Source organism: Bombyx mori, chromosome 8 (genome assembly GCF_030269925.1).
Source record: "Bombyx mori chromosome 8, ASM3026992v2".
In the NCBI taxonomy this organism is placed as follows: Eukaryota; Metazoa; Arthropoda; class Insecta; order Lepidoptera; family Bombycidae; genus Bombyx; species Bombyx mori.
In genome coordinates, this window is record NC_085114.1 from 5,387,016 (window position 1) to 5,405,445 (window position 18,430).

Genomic DNA, 18,430 nt, shown 5'->3' on the forward strand with positions numbered 1-18,430 from the left:
GCCACCCTGTATATTTATGCATCGACTCGTGGTTAAATTCAAACGAAAGGTGAGGTATTAAAATGAATCATGTACATACTAAGAATCAACATTGATGTTGTTATCAAAAATGTTCTAATTAATATGTAAGTATGTTTAATTATTCAGATCTCATAATTTTATCTCCTTGATTATGTCAGTAAACTACGTTACAGATTCACGGAAATATTTGTATTTTTTTCCACTGAGCAAAACATTCTTAAAAATAACGTTTATCACTCGTAACAGACTTCGTAGTGCTTCAATCTATCAATAAAAGACCTAAACTTTTGTATAAAATAAACTTAAAACAAACAAAAGGAATCCGTCCGACGGGGGACACATCAAAGAAAAAACAAAATTGTTTTATTTAATTTAATTCCGAGTATTTTCATATTTATCTACCTTTTAAACCTGCTCTGGACTTGCACAAATAGTTCAAGACCAAAATTAGCAAAATCGGTCCAGCCGTTTTCGAGTTTTAGCGAGACTAACGAACAGCAATTCATTTTTATATAGATAGACATGTAGATAGATTATTCATGAACTAGTCGCACTCACTTAGCTTCGGGTAAGAAATGAAGCCTTCGAGTGATTTAAAAGGCCTTGGGATTTTCAATTTAGAATCGATCGTAACACGGGCTCGAGTAAAAAGATTGATATTTGGGATTTTTTCCGGGGCTCGTGACTCGAGGAGGCCGCACAAGTGAGTGATCGTTCGAGCCGTGTCCCGGCTAATGATATCCGAAGCTTATATAACGGCTCCACTGTCGCGCGTCATTTTTACGGATTCAATGGGATTTATGTAAATTTGTTTTGTCAGCTCCTCCTCCTTGTATACGTCGCTTCGAATCTAAAGCTACATCCACAAATTTGATATCTCAATTCGATTATCATTTAATTTAGCCGTATATCGGTTATTCTTTTCATTTGTTTCGTATTACGATTTATTAATGGTGGTAGGACCTCTTGTGAGTCCGCACAGGTAGGTACTACCACGCCGCCTATTTCTGCCGTGAAGCAGTAATGCGTTTCGGTTTGAAGGGTGGGGCAGCCGTTGTGACTATACTTGAGACCTTAGAACTTATATCTCAAGGTGGGTGGTGCATTTACGCTGTAGGTGTCTATGGGCTCCAGTAACCATCTAACACCAGGTGGGCGGCTGTGAGCTCCTCCACACATCTAAGCAATAAAAACAAATCATAATGATCGTATGCAAATGTTTACGTGTTCGCTTACACCGGTTTGACTCGGCTCGTCTATATGTATTAATATTCATCGGAGCTCCGTCACGAGTTTGTTACTCGGTATTAGTCTGGTATTAGTCAACGTTCGTAATTAAGGTGCTGTATACACGACGTTCAAAGGCAGCGTATGTAGGTATTGTAATTATGAAGATTTGTGCTATTTGATCTTGCCGTTTCTAAGTTCGACAATGGATGCGCTCAATCAATGTTCGTCGTCTCACTGAATATAATCATCCGCCTGCTATTGTTATCGGTATCTGCGTTGTCATCGTTACCTAAATATCGTACCGGATGGTTTTCTATTTCATGACACTCATAATCTAATTCTTCGTAGTTCAAAAGACGATCCGTTACTTTGACCTTCCTTTCGTTCGAATTATTTCTTGTCACGAGATATTAATTTCATCTTTCACATTCGTTCCCTACGAATTCAACTTTCTATTAATTGGGCTTAGCCAGTTGACGATTTCTTCACAGACTTCGAAAATTACTAAATATTGTGTCTTAGTATGTTCGCAATCATAAAAATTGTTCAAAATTACGTAATTTATGTGTCTAATAGTTTTAATTTTTTGATACCGATTTTAATTTTCTATTTAGAACCTAAGAAGGTATTGTGAATTCTATAGGTATTGACATTATTTTCTTCTTTGAGATGTATACATTGACATTCTTTTTTTTTTAATTCATTTATTTTAACTGTAACTAGCTGTTTAGACCAATTATTATAACTTACGTACAGTTTTGAGGATTATTTTTAAAGCATAAATTCGTAATTGTCAATAAGAGCTGTATTTTCCAAAATTTTGTTTACTCATTTACTGCTTAATAATAATAGCTGACATTACTAAGAAATGGTTTGCTCGCTATTTTTACTCTACTTCTACGTATCTTCACTAAAGCAATTAAAAATAATACCACAATGTATAAATATTCATGCTACAACAACCACTCAATATTTTTATTTTATCATTGCGCTTGATATCGTTATCCAGCTACATCCTCCCACCTATTATGTGTTTATGTTCACGAATGTAATAACAATAGATGTGATAAGCATCCATAATTACTAATGACTAGTACCTTTGAACTAAAATTTACTGTCACACCGGAGTTCAAATCACGAAGACCAGCACCTACTCATGTCAAACATATTATAAATTCCACGAAAAAGGATCACAAAATGAAACCCACGAGGTATTTCAAATTTACGTAGTTATTAATACTAGAGAGTATTTCGGGTAAGTACCCTACCCATGTAATAAATACATACTTCTAAAGACGGATGGCGCCAATCAATATCAAATCAATCACTAGTAGTCAATATAGGAATTAGACACTCAGTACAAAGTAAAATATGGATGATAGTAATGATAGTATTAGGAATAGGTTAAGGTGTAGTTAGTGTATTATTTCTGATTATAGAGCGTACAGATTAATCCTTTGGGTACCCTTTTAAGATATTGAAACGCTGTTAAAAAATACTTCAATTAGTGATATAATTCTCAGCCAAAAAGAAAACGTGTAAGCACCTTTATTCTGTTTAAAGTGCCAAAGTCAAACCTAAATACTGTAATCCCTATTTTCGTTAATTTAAAATTGAATTTTGTTCTTTCGCTTAGAGCATTCCTTTTTTCTATTCTTATTGAATTCATAATACAACTTTTCGCTTGTAATAATTCATATTAATAAATTCGTTATATTATCTCGTATAGTGGGAATTAATGGACAGATAAAAAACACGTCTCTCGATATGATTTAACGAACATTTTTTTTTTTCTAAAATTAATGCGTATCTGTTATGTTGGATAGGAGCTTATAATATTGTATCTGATGATAAAGCAGATGATGATGGATGCTCATCAATAATATGAGATTCTTATCAAGGTGAATTAGATTTAGTTTGGCCATCGAAGAATATTTGAAAAATCATTTTAACGACGGTATTTATAATTTAGAAAAGGTAAAATATTATTTAAGTTTCTAGTCAGTGTGAATAAATGTTTCTGATGAACAAACCTAATTTAAACCTTTTTGTTTCAGGTAAATTTTTATGCTAATCAACTGGAGCCCTTAATTATCAGGTGAAATTACATTCATAATTCTTCACTTTCTTTCTCTTTTGAATAATACTGACCTTTTCTAAATAACTAGAACGGAACATTATAAACACACGTTTGTAAGTACGGAGTTACAAGTTTTGATTTGTATTTATATCTAAAACAGCTGAAACATAATTTTAGAATTTACATTCAATTCTGCTGCGGTCTATACAATTTCAATTTTGAAATTTGTCAGTTAAAATCAAATTTTCAGCCGGAGAAACGTTGAAATGCGCTCCGAGTTCTGGTTTAATTGGAGCTCTCGGTATAATTGAAGCTATTGTTCTAATTCCTGAATACCAATTTGCAGCTAAAGTCATTCAGTTTGCTTAAGCTTTAGTTAAAATTATGCTCTTAATTGAATAAAGATGTTGCCATAAATTTCCGAGATTTAGGTTCATAAATCAATATCTTATTTTAGTATGCTTTAAAAATGTTTACCTATTGCAATTTAGGGAATAACATTAATTGGATAACTAGCTTTAGTATAAGATAAATTGCAAAGAGCTTTAAACACAAAATTAAAGGTAAAATTTTGAATGTACACGTAATACGAATCCAATGGGATAAAAAGTGAGAAAGTTTTCTTCCAATTTCTCAGAAAACTTGTGAAATACATACATGAATTGAAAATTTCAAATCCGAAAAGAAACCACATGGACCATATAGCAAATATATTCTCACACATAAAATAATCAGTTTAATCAAAGTGAAACAAGACTATATCGAATATTATATATGGCAAACTTAAGTCAAACACAATTTGAAAATATTCCTTTTTCGCCCTTAGACCTTCTCGAATTGAGCTCCCAATAATTGAAACAAAAAACTTTGCCTAGACAAATACGATTTGGACGATCTTGCCCTTGTCGTGACTAGGGTGAAATTGGCACAGGGCACACAAGTCACCCACTGCCCTATTGCTTTAAGCAATGACTGTCTGGGTTAGCGAATACTGCTTTTTACGTCCGAAATATTCTGGTCACGTAACTGACTTGATCATTTCTAAAGAGCGAAAAGGGAGGCCCTTTCCTTGTGAAAAATTGTGTTTGTTTATCCGATACATATGTTAGGAAAACTGATGTACGTGTTATTCTCTTACATTCGATTTTGCAAATAATTTAATTACAATTGAAAATGAAAATAAAAACTACTTTAGGGTTTTATATCGTTTGTTATTTTAATTCCACGTATTATTTCGGATACTTCGAATACTTAAAAGTTTTCTTGGTCACGGACGACTATGGTACGCAAAAGTTGAAAAAAATATATAAAGTCGAATACCTCCCTTAAGAACATAATTTATTTTATAATATTCGAACAAAACTATGCCCTAATTAAAGTTAGGAATTCCATTAAAGTAAAATCAATTCTATATAAAAAGCGTTATTAGGTTGAAGCACAATTAACTTTTTCTCCTATTGTTTGGTATGCTTACGTGCTGTATGTTTTATTGGAATAACTTGTTAAAATATACTGAACGAAGTCGTGACCGTAGTTTTTACTTTTTATTTGAAAACTCTTTAAGTTTAATTTAAAAGTGCTTTGATAATTAGTTTCATTGGAAATTTTATTGAAGTCTCAGTGAAATCAATTAAGATTTTTACAGACGTTATGGATTCGGATGAGTATGATATTAATAATTCTATTTAATGACAAAAGGTAAAATATTTTTATTTATTTAAAATCTCCGTTAAACGCTTTTAAATGTTAAGAATTTAAGCTTAAGAAAGTTTAACGGAAAACTAATTAATTTTGATATAATTTCTTTGTATATTTTAATCGACAATTTTTACCCACTCCTGTTTGCAATGTAAAAAAAAATGTAAAAATGTAACTTAATTAAATTAACTAAATGTAATAAATGAATAAATTTAATAATAAATAAATGCGTAAATTAAATTAAATGTAACGTAAAAAGTTATAACTTTTATTTTATGCGTAGACTAAACTGAATGAATTTAATTATTGAAAAATCCTATTCTTGCTTAAATGATAGAAATTAATTTATGCAGAATTACATTCTGATATTGTATCACATTGTTAGTAGAACAGATGATTGCAAAGTCAGAAAAGTTTTCGAGCGGCGACCGCGTATCAAAAGACGTATGTAGCGTGGGTAGGCCTCTCATAGTGTGGACCGACGCGCGACCTGTTGAAGGTCGCAGGATCCCGTTGGCTATAGACAACGCATGACCGGTCGTCGTGGTGAATCTTGGGAGAGGCCTAGGTCAAGCAGTGGATGTGAAGTGGAGTGAAAGATAGATAGATTGTTTAACTAAAATTATACTTAGTTATTTAATTAATGCTGAAGTTTTTCGGCTCACGGGGCGTCATTTTATGACCATTCCCTTGTGGTTGAAGAAGTCAATTTATGGAATGCACTACCCTTAAACACCAAACAATCGTCCTCGCTGGAAACTTTCAAGTTCAGATTAAAATCGCACTACCTTGCACAATAATATGGCTCCTACGGTATAACTATATAAGTTGCTACTTATTTTGTATTTACTTGCATATTTTTAGTATTTATTTGTATTTAATCGTATGTAAGTCTATCTTATATTGTATTTATTTTTCACATATGTATATAAGTATATATTTTTATGTAAGCTTATTAAGATACAGCACCGTCCTTGCACTCAACCTGCAAGGTTGCCTGGAAGAGATCGCTTTTAGCGATAAGGCTGCCAATTTATGTCACCGTACATGTGGTGTCAAATAAAGTTTAATAAAGGGTTATATTATTATTATTATTATGAATTTAAGGGATACCCAAGAATGAGTTGGGTTTTTATTGTTGTTGTTTGGGCCACGGAATAGATTATTTATCTATTCCGTGGTTTGGGCCGTTGGTGTTTGTGTCAGATAAAATTACTCGTATGCATTACATTTATAGAGCCATTGATTTCAACGCTGCGGTGTTTTGATTAAGTATCGCTATATGATTAAGTATAAGCGTTTTATTTTTCTTCAAATGTGCCGATACAAACAATTCTAACACGTTGTTAATGTAAATCAAAATGTACCTTCCCCCTACCCCTTTCCTAATATTGGTAAGCCGTACTATACAGAGTAAACACTAATCGTGCGTCACTTCGCAGCACTCCTTACGTTTAGACAAATAGCAAACGTCAACTTAAGCATCGCAAACGTTTGGCTTTCACCTTTAATTTGGAATCTCATACATATATCTATCTGTAGTAACGAGAATGGATAGAATACGGAATGAATATGTTAGAGGAAGTCTGAAAGTGGCACCTGTGACAGAGAAGCTGAGGAGTGCACGTTTGGGATGGTATGGACATGTGATGAGACGAAATGAAAATGAGGTTGTTAAGAGAGTGTTAACTATGAATGTGGAAGGATTTAGAGGAAGAGGTAGACCTAAGAAGAAATGGATGGATTGTGTGAAAGACGATATGGGTAGGAGGGGAGTGAGCGAAGAAATGGTATATGATAGAAGAGTATGGAAGGAGAAAGCATGTTGCGCCGACCCCAGGTGACTGGGAGAAGGGCAGGATAATGATGATACATATATCTATCTGGTTAATTACGGAATATATCAAATCGAAATAATTGTAATTGCTGATGTGGTGAGGTTATAGTGTTCGTTAGTGGCTGTGTGTATAACGACTTGATAAACTGTGGATGCTTTTAGTTTAGACCTTGGCGGCGATAATGATAGTTATTAAGTTTTCAATATTAATTGTTTAGTGCTCGTAACGTCTTTATATGTTGTAATAATGTTTAGTACCGAATAAATGAAGTGGAAACTTTTATTACTTTTAGTTGGATTATTATTTGTAAAATTAAGTTTGCTGTTTGTCCTCGTAGATTTTGTTTTGTTTTTATTGTTATGATGGGTGAACGAGCTCATGGCCTACCCGGTTTTCAATGATTGCCGGAGTCCATAGATATGAGTTTTATGGCTGAGCTTTTTATAGTACTACGGCTGCCCCAATCTTCAAACAGAAACGTATTACGCTTCACCACGGCAAAAATAGGCAGGGTCGTGATACTACGTAGTAGTACCGCTAATAAATTTTTTTTTCGGGCTTGCTTTTTATTATACGATGTAATTTTTTCGTTGTGAAAGTTTCTTACTGGTGGTAGGACCTCTTGTAAGTCCGCGCGGGTGGGTACCACCGCCCTGCCTATTTCTGTAGTGAAGCAGTAATGCGTTTCGGTTTGAAGTGTGGGGGCAGCCGTTGTAACTATACTTGAGACCTTAGAACTTATATCTCAATATCGGTGGCGCATTTACGTTGTGGATGTCTATGGGCTCCAGTAACCACTTAACACCAGGTGGGCTGTGAGCTCGTCCACCCGTCTAAGCAATAAAAAAGAGTCCTTTTTGAAAATGTGTTAAGTGCGTGGGTAAATCAGAACAATTGGGACTTGCTTTGTGGGATTCAGAGACCGGCACAATCAGATCGCTCGATAGGAATGCACCGGCGTCATATCCTCGTCCTTTTTTTATAGGCAAATAAACGTCAAACTGAAGCACAATGATATTCTAGTACACTATCTTAATGTTGTAGAGACAAAATACGTAATGTGTAAAATGTCATCTCTAATCGCGGCTCGGTACGTGATATCAACAGTTGAGACACCAATATAACATTAGTTAGTCGATAAATTTGCCGAGAAACAGTAGTAGCTTCAGCATATACCCTTAGGCTTTTGGCTGACGTCCAATAGATTGTTGTATTGCGCGCACATAATAATGCTATTTGGTAAGGAATACGTCGTTTGGCATTATCGATATGTGGCAATCATGTCTCTCGGTTATGTTCTATCGAGGTTGCAGAGGTATTGTGTGAATTTAATATACAAGTATTTGTAAGATTTGAAGTGTCTGTATAATGTTATTGATTGCATTGTCAGTCTTGGTTTTGTGGTGAAAATTAGTTGAGATATTTCTAATATAATATAATAATATTTATTCAAGGCTCTTAAAATACAAACACGTACAAGAATTCTTAACACTAGTATAATAATATACATGACTTTTTTATGAGGTATACAATAACAATATTCCCTGAGTTTTATGCTAGGAAAACCTGTGTTACAAAAGTCAGTCAGTCATTTCATATTGAAGATGTAAATCCTTTGGTTTTACAAGCGCGGTTTTTTTTGATGTTGTAACATTGGTTTAGAGATAGAATAATAGGGGTGTAATCTCAATCAATAAATTCAGCTTCTGGTCTCTGAAACTAGAATAGGAAAGCGTACACCTCTGTTGGTGTTGCATTTTGATGATGTTTAAAATTAGTGTCGGAGTAAATTAAAATTAGTGAAATGAACACGGAGAAAACGTATTTTTGTACCTACTGCTTTTGTAAAAGTTGAATCATGAATATAAACTGCCTGTTTTGAATTAAAATTATTGTTTGTTTCTAATTTTATAAATTAATTTCAAAAACGTAATTTACATCCAGCGGTCATGGTGATTTATCGAATGGAATAGTGTTTTAGAACGGAAATTATAGTAGTTTGAATGCTAATATGTTACGTAAAATGAATAACATGTTTACGTGAATCGTCGATTTAAAGTAAAAGTGATAGTGAGAGTAATGTGTGTTCTACACCAGAAACCGTCACGTGTGGTTACAAACAATGAGAATGCTGAGAAATTCAATATTAAAATCTGTTAATGTAATGGCAAGAACATAGCCCTAGCTTCTTCCATTACATTTTCTAATGCATTGGTAGTATTAGTGTTGTTAGTTATCCTTTCCTTCCCAAATTGTTCCTGCCCTATTTTTTTATTCTGTAGTAGTATGGCTGCTCAAAACCTTAAGATCTGAAAGCGTGTTTTGCGGCAGAAATGGCGTGTACCTATCCTCTCGGACTCACAATATCACTATTACTTTTGCGAATTTGATATTTTTCGGGTTTAATTTTTATTACACGATGTTATTCATGTTATCATTTTGATCATTCGAACATGTTAAGTATTCGTATTTCTGTGCTGGTGGTGCTGTCTGTCTGCGTGATTTTAATATCGAAATAGTCGTATTACTGGATACGGAACATCAGATCATATTCTATAGGCTACGGCAACTTCAAATTATCTGTCTATATGTTTGGGAGCCCTCCTACCCATTTCAGCCTCTAAGCTTGAAGCGGTCATCATGTTAGCTAGACTAGGGTTCCGCAATTAGGCAACGCAACTTACCTTTTACTTAAAGTCATGGTCACTGTTTGATAGCTTAGTGCCGGTATGATTCATCAAAACTTCTTGTCAAATGGCACCAGCGTTATTGTGGATGTGTACTGTGAGGAACTCGATATAAGAGAGACAGTACAAAATGCCTTTGAAGAGTTTGTTGGCTTCCGTACGCCTCTTTTGACCTACCCAACTTCTTCAAGAAGTGCATTGAAAAATATTTACTGCGCTGGAAGAGATGAATACTGGAAGAGATGGTACCATGGGTGCATATTTTGATTGATAGAAATTAAAAATATTTATCAGAAATGACTTTAATTTTCTGTTCTGAAAATCAAGATTATCTTTTGATTAAATCTATGAAATTATTCAATTTTATAAATATGAGCGTCGTTAATATTGTCATATGATTGTTACCTTGCAAGAAAAAAAAATATCTTTTTATTTTATTTTTATGAATGAGGGATTACTGGTGGCCCTTTGGCCTTTAGTTGGCCTTTCCAGTTTCACGGAACACCAAGGAAAGGCTTGAAAAAAAAGATGTGTGGTGTCGTAGAACACCGCATAGGAACGAAGTTCCTTATTATAAAAATATTAATTTTAAGTACTATTCGAAGTATAAAGAAAATAATTATTTGGGTATTTATTTTTTATTATCATTTTTTTATTGATAAAAATAAATATCAACTTTATTTTATTCACAATGATTTATAAAAAAGATATAATAATAATATACAAAGAAACAGCTATTTATATGAATAATAATAATAGCCGTCGTCATCACGTAGACTATACATTAGACACTGTATAGCCATCATACTAAGACTATACATAAATAATAAAAATCTTACGTTACGGACGTTTTTTCCCGGTTAGGGTACCACTCCGCATCGTCCCATAAGGAACTTCGTTTCAAAAACCCATATCTATTCTAATGCTACTTCGTGTAAGCGTTTCCGTTTATGATGTTGTATTTAAAGCCTTTAGTTGTTCAACGACACATTAACTATCGGTATTTCCTTTTGAAGTGCTCGACTTGCATTTTTATAGCTCTTTACGTGTTCGGTGCTGTGCTGCGGTTCTCGTTGCGTCAGTTATAATTAACAGCTATAAATAACATAACAAAATGGTTTTTTAACTGCTCCCGTGATTTATTGGCTTGGGACGCATCGTTAAAAACTTGTATGTGTCTATTTAAAAGTATAATGTTATTTAAAATTAAGTAAAGCTTTATAGCCTTAGGAGGGTCTGATGTGAAAGTGAATTTTGAATTTTGAACGTTTTTGTGAATGAAAGAACGAACGAACTAAATCGGTTCTCAATCAGTTCAATATTACAAGATTGGTTTTTATTCAATATTAGCTGACCCGGCAGACTTCGTAGTGCCTCAATCGATAAATAAAAGACACATTAAGGGGACACATCAAAGGAAAAATAAAATTGTTTGTTTTTATATAATTCCGAGCTTTTTTTTAATTTTTTTCTCCCCTTTTAAACCTTCCCTGGAATTCCACGAATAATTCAAGACCAAAATTAGCCAAATCGGTCCAGCCATTCTCGAGTTTTAGCGAGACTAACGAACAGCAATTCATTTTTATATATAGGTATAGAGATAGATAGATTCATCTGTGAGACTTTTAAGTAAAAATGTAGCTAGTTTTTGATGTGATTCGTTGGATCTAGTGCACTCATACGAGTTCTTCTTAACGTACTCCGATACCAGTATTCACAAGGTTACTTGTCTACAGGATCAAAGTTTTTGGGGTTTCAGCATGTAAATACATACATAGATTGTACATACGTATCAAAATTCTGAATTTCGTATTTGCGATTACATTGAAATTAGTTATACGCTTATCTGCTTAAAATAATATTGTTATAGAGTATTTAAGGTATCGAACACATAAATATTTTTTATATTTTTTTTTATTGTTCTTATTGTCCTTGTAGGCATACTAACATACAGCCTACCTGATGGTGAGTGGTTACCGTCGCCCATGGACTACAGCAATGCTACGGACAGAGCCAAGCCGCTGCCTACCGTTAAGTACTTCTCTCCACAAGTTCTAGTTAGGATTCTTATAGTAGGGTCTTATTAAATAAATTTCCGAAATATTTTTCTATAATTTTTTTGTATATGCTATAATTTTCGTGTTTCGGGTTACCCTTGGTACAATATTTTGCATGATACCTCTGAGAGTTATTAGTTTTCCGCCGTTTTGTTTGTGTTATGTGCCTATCTAAGTTAGATTGTGATAATAATGGGAACACGGTCGGAATCGACACAGAACGGATGACGACGTCCGGGTTTGTCTAGATTACTCTCTGTCGTTGTACGATTGGTGTCCGGGAACGTATCCGAAGTCACTGCGTCCTTTTTTTTCTTTCTACCTATGCCGATAGCCTTGAGAAGCTACTTCAGCTTCGCCCTAACATGTAGGTGAGCTCACGGGGCTCAAACCGGAGTGTTGCTAACACTGGCCCTAGCAAGAACAGTGCTTCGCACGACCCACTGAGAAGATCCGGCAAGAAACTCAGTGGGCTGTGTCTATGGGTAATTGCGTCTGAAGATACTTCATACACTCAACACGTGAACATACATGCCTTTTATTGAAGAATGGAATAACGCATTTTTTTTATGTCGCTTACATGTGTGGACGAGCTCAGCTATAGACATCTACAACGTAAATGCCGCCACCCATCTTGAGATAAGAGTTCTAAATTCTCAGTATAGTTACAACGGCTGCCCCACTCTTCAAACCGAAACGCATTACTGCTTCACGGCAGAAATATGCAGGGTGGTGGTACCTACCCGTGCGGATTCACAAGAGGACCTACCACCAGTAAAATTTTCAATACTACAGTAATACTGCGCTCCACAAGACAAGTATTAGTCGTTGTTGAATTTGCAAGTGCTTGTGTTGTTGCGTTATGTTTAAGCATCAGTTCAAACGGATCTGGTTTTTTTTTTTGTAAATTACGAAACTAATTGCGGCACACTGCAGATGACACAAGATCGAATGAACAATGATTCACGTGAATGCTCTCCCACGCCTCGTATAATGTAATCATTAGGTAATGCATTCAGTTGCGTTTAGGCGGTTCAAGAATCAGATAGGAAACGGTTTCTACAACATGAAAACACTGCATACTGCATAGGTCCTACGGATCTAATTCCGCATAGGTGATATGATTATGCTTATAATATGTTTTCTGTTTCGTTTTTTATTGCATAGATGGGTGCGCGAGCTCACAGCCCAACTGACCTGGTGTTAAGTGGTTACCGGAGCCCATAGACATCCACAACGTAAATGCGCCACACACCTTGAGATATAAGTTCTAAGGTCTCACGTATAGTTACAACGGCTGCCCCGCCCTTCAAACCGAAACGCATTACTGGTTAAGATGGAAATAGTAATATATCCGTGTTGACTCAATTTATAGGTAAGAGTTATTCACTTACACTAATGCGGTTACAAAGAGACCAAATGGTAGAATTTACTCGTGTATGCTCATAATACGCCAATAAATATATTTGGTCCAATTAAACTTTTGATAGAGCCCTTAAATAACAGACTAGCTGTTTGGCCACGAGAATCAATGACCACTAACCATTAGCAAACTGTACGCCACATTGTCATGGAATGCCCACTAACGAAATTCGCAGGCCAAGTGGAAGATCTCAAAAATGTAACAGAAGAAGCTATCGATTATTTCACAAACTGTAAATTTAAATTATAACCACGCAGTGTAAACGAATGCCATACGATAAATAAATAAATTAAGCGGGTCGTAAACTCGTCTGATTGTTAAGACAAAAAAGAAACATCATCTCATTGTAGTCAAAAATTTGGCACAATGAGGTCGTCTTAAAATTTTAAGCAAATTCAGATTTGTGACATAGTTGTGGCTTTAGTTATTAATTTTAATTATTTTATTGACATTCAAATCGAATGTTTACGATATGAATGCATCGGTATCTGACTATTAACCGACTTCTGTTTCTACGGATTCCTAGATGGGATTACGTAAAAATTGATAAATCTTCATGCAAATTGCTTTTACAACATAATTGTATTAATAAACGTTATATAATACTAATACTTGTATAGAATCTACTTTTTATAGTTTCTCGAATCATTTGGCTTTTATATTTATTTATTATTAAAGGATGTTTGTAATTTTTTATATGAGTTATAATCGATGTGATGAATAAAGTTGATACGGTTGCGTTGAATTAATTAGATATTCGTTTTTTATTACTATTGATCAGTACAGGTCACAATCGGGCTGTAAACTCGCCTACGGGTATCACAAAATAACAGCATCTGCCCACCTTGAAAGTTGGGCGATCGACACCCACCTCACGCCTCAAAATGGCATAAAGAATGGTAACACATGCCCTGTTAGTTCACAATCGTTTTTACCACCATTTAAATGTAAGTACACGTGTGATTTTGGAACGAATTTCCTTATGGGACGATGCGGAGGTGTACCCTAACCGGGAAAAAACGTCCGTAACGTAAGATTGTTATTAGTAATGCACACAGTCTACGATTTAACTTTGTGATAACGTACACAAAATAACATATTTTTCATATAAATAGCTGTTTCTTTGTATATTATTATTATATACTTTTTATAAAATATCATTGTGAAAAAAAAAATTGATAACTTTGTAAAGTAGTTTTTTTTAATTTTTATCAATAAAAAAATCATAATAAAAAATGTATACCCGAATAATTATTTTCTTTATACCTCGAATAGAAATAAAAATAAAAATAATGAAGAACTTCGTTCCTATCTGGTGTCCCACGACACCACACATCTTTTTTTTCATCTTTATTTCAGTAAAAACCGGACATTTTGTTAGTATTACTTATGATTTATGTTATTCATTTAAAAACATTACACATTAATATCTGACTCTATTTATTACTATATTCTCTAAGAGCCTGTTGAAAAGACTATTAACTAGCAGTCCCTCGATCTTGCTCGATATGATGTTAAGAAGACAGTCGCCGCTGTCACGCAATCGACGCAATAATGATGCACTTCTCTATCGCAGGGTAAAAAGTTGTTAATATTATTTATTTGTTAAAATTCAAGCACACAAGTGTCGATTTACCAATAAACACTAAAATTACCGCAAAAAGCTAAAAAATAAAATAAAAACTAAGCTTTTTTTAACATCATTTTGTTTGCGAAGCATTCAACAAGGAATCGTTTCATATATGTGGGATCGCGGTGTACAGTTGGTATAATTGGTACAAATGGTACAATGAAATTAGCGAATTTGTTAAATTTTATTTAATCATCAGCTCACAAAAATGTACGTCTTTTCTTTATCTTAATCATTCTGTCATATACTTCATGGACCATCTGTCATCTGTCAGATCGGTGTGGCCAATGGTTACACCTAATTATTCCCACGTATATGTATGTATGTATGTACATTAACACAGATTTGACTAACCGTTGGGCGCCTATCGAATTTTCTGAATAGGCTAAGTGTGCACAGATTAGCCGTGAATTCCCTATACGTGAACATATATTATGTAGAAGGGTTGTACGGACCACATTGTCGCGCTAATGGAAGTGCCATGCGCACTGTATAACAGTGGTATTGTCCAAGGATTTAGTAGGTCAAGGAGCTCGGTCGGCTCTCCGACCTGAGTGTACTCCGTATTATACGACTACATACACGTGCCCGTTATTGTGTATTGTTTATTTATTTGCTTTCCTGGGCGATCAATATCCATTTATTAACAACAAAAAAATCGAAATTCTAACTTGGTAATTGTTTGTCTCTTGAAGTCGTCGTGGCCTAAAGGATAAGGCGCCAGATATACCTACTCGTATTAAGCGATACTGCTATGCCGATGTGGACCAAAGCTTGTTCCCTCGTCTACGCAATAAAAAAATTGTATTGCAACCTCTTTTCTCGGGATGGCGGCTGGTACTGATGACGTTATTGAACACCTTTCTCATGATTAACGGTTAGCAACGACAACACAGTCGCCGCTTATGTGAAAAGAGCACGGCTTTGCCCTTTCCATATTAGCCGGACAACCGATGACCGTTGGAGTAAACGCGTTCTTGAGTGGAGTCCGGGAATTGGCAAACGTAGTGTAGGACGCCCTCAGGCTCGGTGGAGTGACGATCTATGAAGGGTAGCTGACAAAAGCTGAATAAGAGAAGCCAAAGATTGTGCTCAATGGAGTGCAATTGGAGAGGTCTATGTCCAGCAGTGGACTACTTTAGGATAATGATGGTGATGATAATGATCTCCACTCGAATACGGTGGTTGTAATTGAAGGTTCTGTACAAGGTCTAGTGCGGACCTTGTCTGGATGCAGCTCGTCTTAAAGTAAGCTCTGAGCATCTTCGCTCCGCATCCCGGTCGAAACGCCGTCCATGAGTAGGTATATAGTCGTTCATGGCACAGCACTTGATGTTCCTAACCTAACCTAACCTAACCTCACCCACATGTGCTAAACAAAACTCAAAAAATGTAATAAGTGTAAAACCTATTTACATACTAACTTATTTTATTTTCATTTCTGTCCCCTCGTTCGAAAAGTTTCCATTACATGAAATGTTTTTGCCTCTCTAAGTACCCACAATGGAAATACGATACCTTGATGTGAAGTTCAATAGAATTTAGCTTTATTGTTAAAATATGGCAACTGTGGGATGATGTCACAGGGAATGCAAATTTAGATACATACGTTTGACGTCAACCGGGGTGCGTCAAGGGGCTGAAACGCCTCCATACCAATAATACTCATTGTATCACGTGTATTCTATTTCATATTTATATCGCAAGATTTCGGGAAATTTCCATAGCAACCAAACAAACCTCCGGAGGCAGAATTCTATTGATGTTTATGGTTTATTTCAGGTGTGGAACTACTCTGTTGTGAGCTATATATTTGTATAAAATATGTTTTTAAAGCGTAGTGGGGATATGGAATCACGGCACACCTAGTTCTAAATTGTTTTTGGGGGCTGCTGTTTTTTGCGACAATGGCAAAATTTTCCACCGAGCGGTTGAAAATCCACGATAGACTTATGGTTCGAATGGTATTGTTCTACAGACACAGCCCACTGAGTTTCTCGCAGGATCTACTCAGTGGGTCGCAATTCCGATTCGATGGTAGATTATGCGAAGCACTGCTCTTGCTAGGGCTAATGCTAGTAAATTCTCTCAGGTTGAGACATTCACTTATTCGTCCGTGAGAAGCTGGCTTCTTAGGCTACCAGCGACTAGATAAGGGATAAAATCTATTGCTCGGAATTCGTTCATATTGTATGCAATTTTTTCTTGAAAATGTCGCTAGCCAGATTCAGACATCTTTCAAATATTTGCATTCTATCATAACTACCATCACACAGTTAATGGAACCAAAGCGTACAATTTTACTTATCGAACCATAAATGGTCTCAACCTGAAATGGTCATGATTATGGTACCAGTTCGCCAAACGTTTATGCAGTCTGTGCAGCCGTTATTTTTTTATTCAATATACTTAAAACAAGTTCGGTGAGGGCAGTGTGTATATCCATTCAGCGAAGGTAGTCTGGTTCATACTAATTTCGTTTCTGAACAAAGATATTTAATTATTTTTTGGATATTAAAAATAAATCCATTACGTCCCAGTGACAGTTGGTCTTATAGTGGCACTACCCGTTGCCACTAACAGTAGGTTATAATAAATAGCACAAGTTTGGACATCTGTTATTCGACTAGTAGTAAGTAAAGTACGAAAATAGAAGTATATTAGCAAAAACCAGAATTAGAACGTGCGCGTTCGCGGCAATATCAACCGGACGAGGGCTCCTCACTTCCGTAACTGAATTATGCCGGTCGTCCGGAAATGGACGGTCGAATTTCGAAATGGTCGCATGTTTTAGCGCTTTGGGACCTGATCTTGCGCCTCTAGTTGAATGTACGTGCTCATGTCGAATGTACCACAATAGAATATACAAGTAACATAGGTATAATTAATCCAGAGCATACTAATAAAGATTTTTGTGGGGTCTTAAAAATGATTCATGTTCATAGTTAAGCAGATTAGATCAGTACGCATCTGATGGTAATGTTTGTTGTCAAACTGTGTGCAGTAAAACCTGTCGATCACCATGCACCTTGAGACATGAGGTGGAGTGTTGAGTCGTATCGTATATTTTATAGACCCTTTGTTTAAATTTAACTTAACTACAAATATATAAGTACTGGTGGTAGGACCTCTTGTAAGTCCGCGCGGGTAGGTATCACCCTGCCTATTTCTGCCGTGAAGCAGTAATGCGTTTCGGTTTTTAAGGGTGGGGCAGCCGTTGTAACTATACTGAGACCCTTAGAACTTATATCTCAAGGTGGGTGGCGCATTTACGTTGTAGATGTCTATGGGCTCCAGTAACCACTTAACACCAAGTGGGCTGTGAGCTCGTCCACCCATCTTAGCAATAAAAATAAAGTATTTTTTATAAAGTTTTTTTTATCAGTATTTATAGTATGCAATATAAAATTAGAATGTATTATGATTATGAGAATTCTACTACTGCTTGTGAGAACATAGGATGAGTGTAAAGAGAATCGGATAACACTAATAACAAAATGGTGGCACGAGACAACAAAAGAAACCGAAGTGAGCAGACTATGCGATGATATAAAGAAAATAGCGTGTCTAATAAAGACTACAGCAAAAGACAAGACTGAATGGAAATCCTTTGAGGAGACTTGATGGAAGGCTAGCTACACCAGATTAACGTTCGTTAGCCGATATTTAATTTCACGCATGCATTTCATATTTAAATTTTCTTAAGTATTAAAAATATGAACATTAATAAAAGGCTTATAACTAGTTATAGTTCGTATTTCGTCGA

The 18,430-nt window shown here is 35.3% G+C and overlaps 1 protein-coding gene across 16 annotated transcripts in view; it reads left to right on the forward strand.

The window, feature by feature from the left end:
• The window catches only part of LOC101736088 (putative polypeptide N-acetylgalactosaminyltransferase 9), a 203,057-nt gene that overhangs the window by 125,005 nt on the left and 59,622 nt on the right, over positions 1-18,430 (forward strand). The window contains exon 2 of one of the 16 annotated variants that reach the window (XM_038012593.2): positions 3,309-3,349. The exons of the other annotated variants lie outside the window; for them this stretch is intronic. The gene's annotated coding sequence lies outside the window, so the exon portion shown is untranslated. The remainder of the gene's footprint in view (positions 1-3,308; positions 3,350-18,430) is intronic. 16 annotated transcript variants of the gene reach the window in all.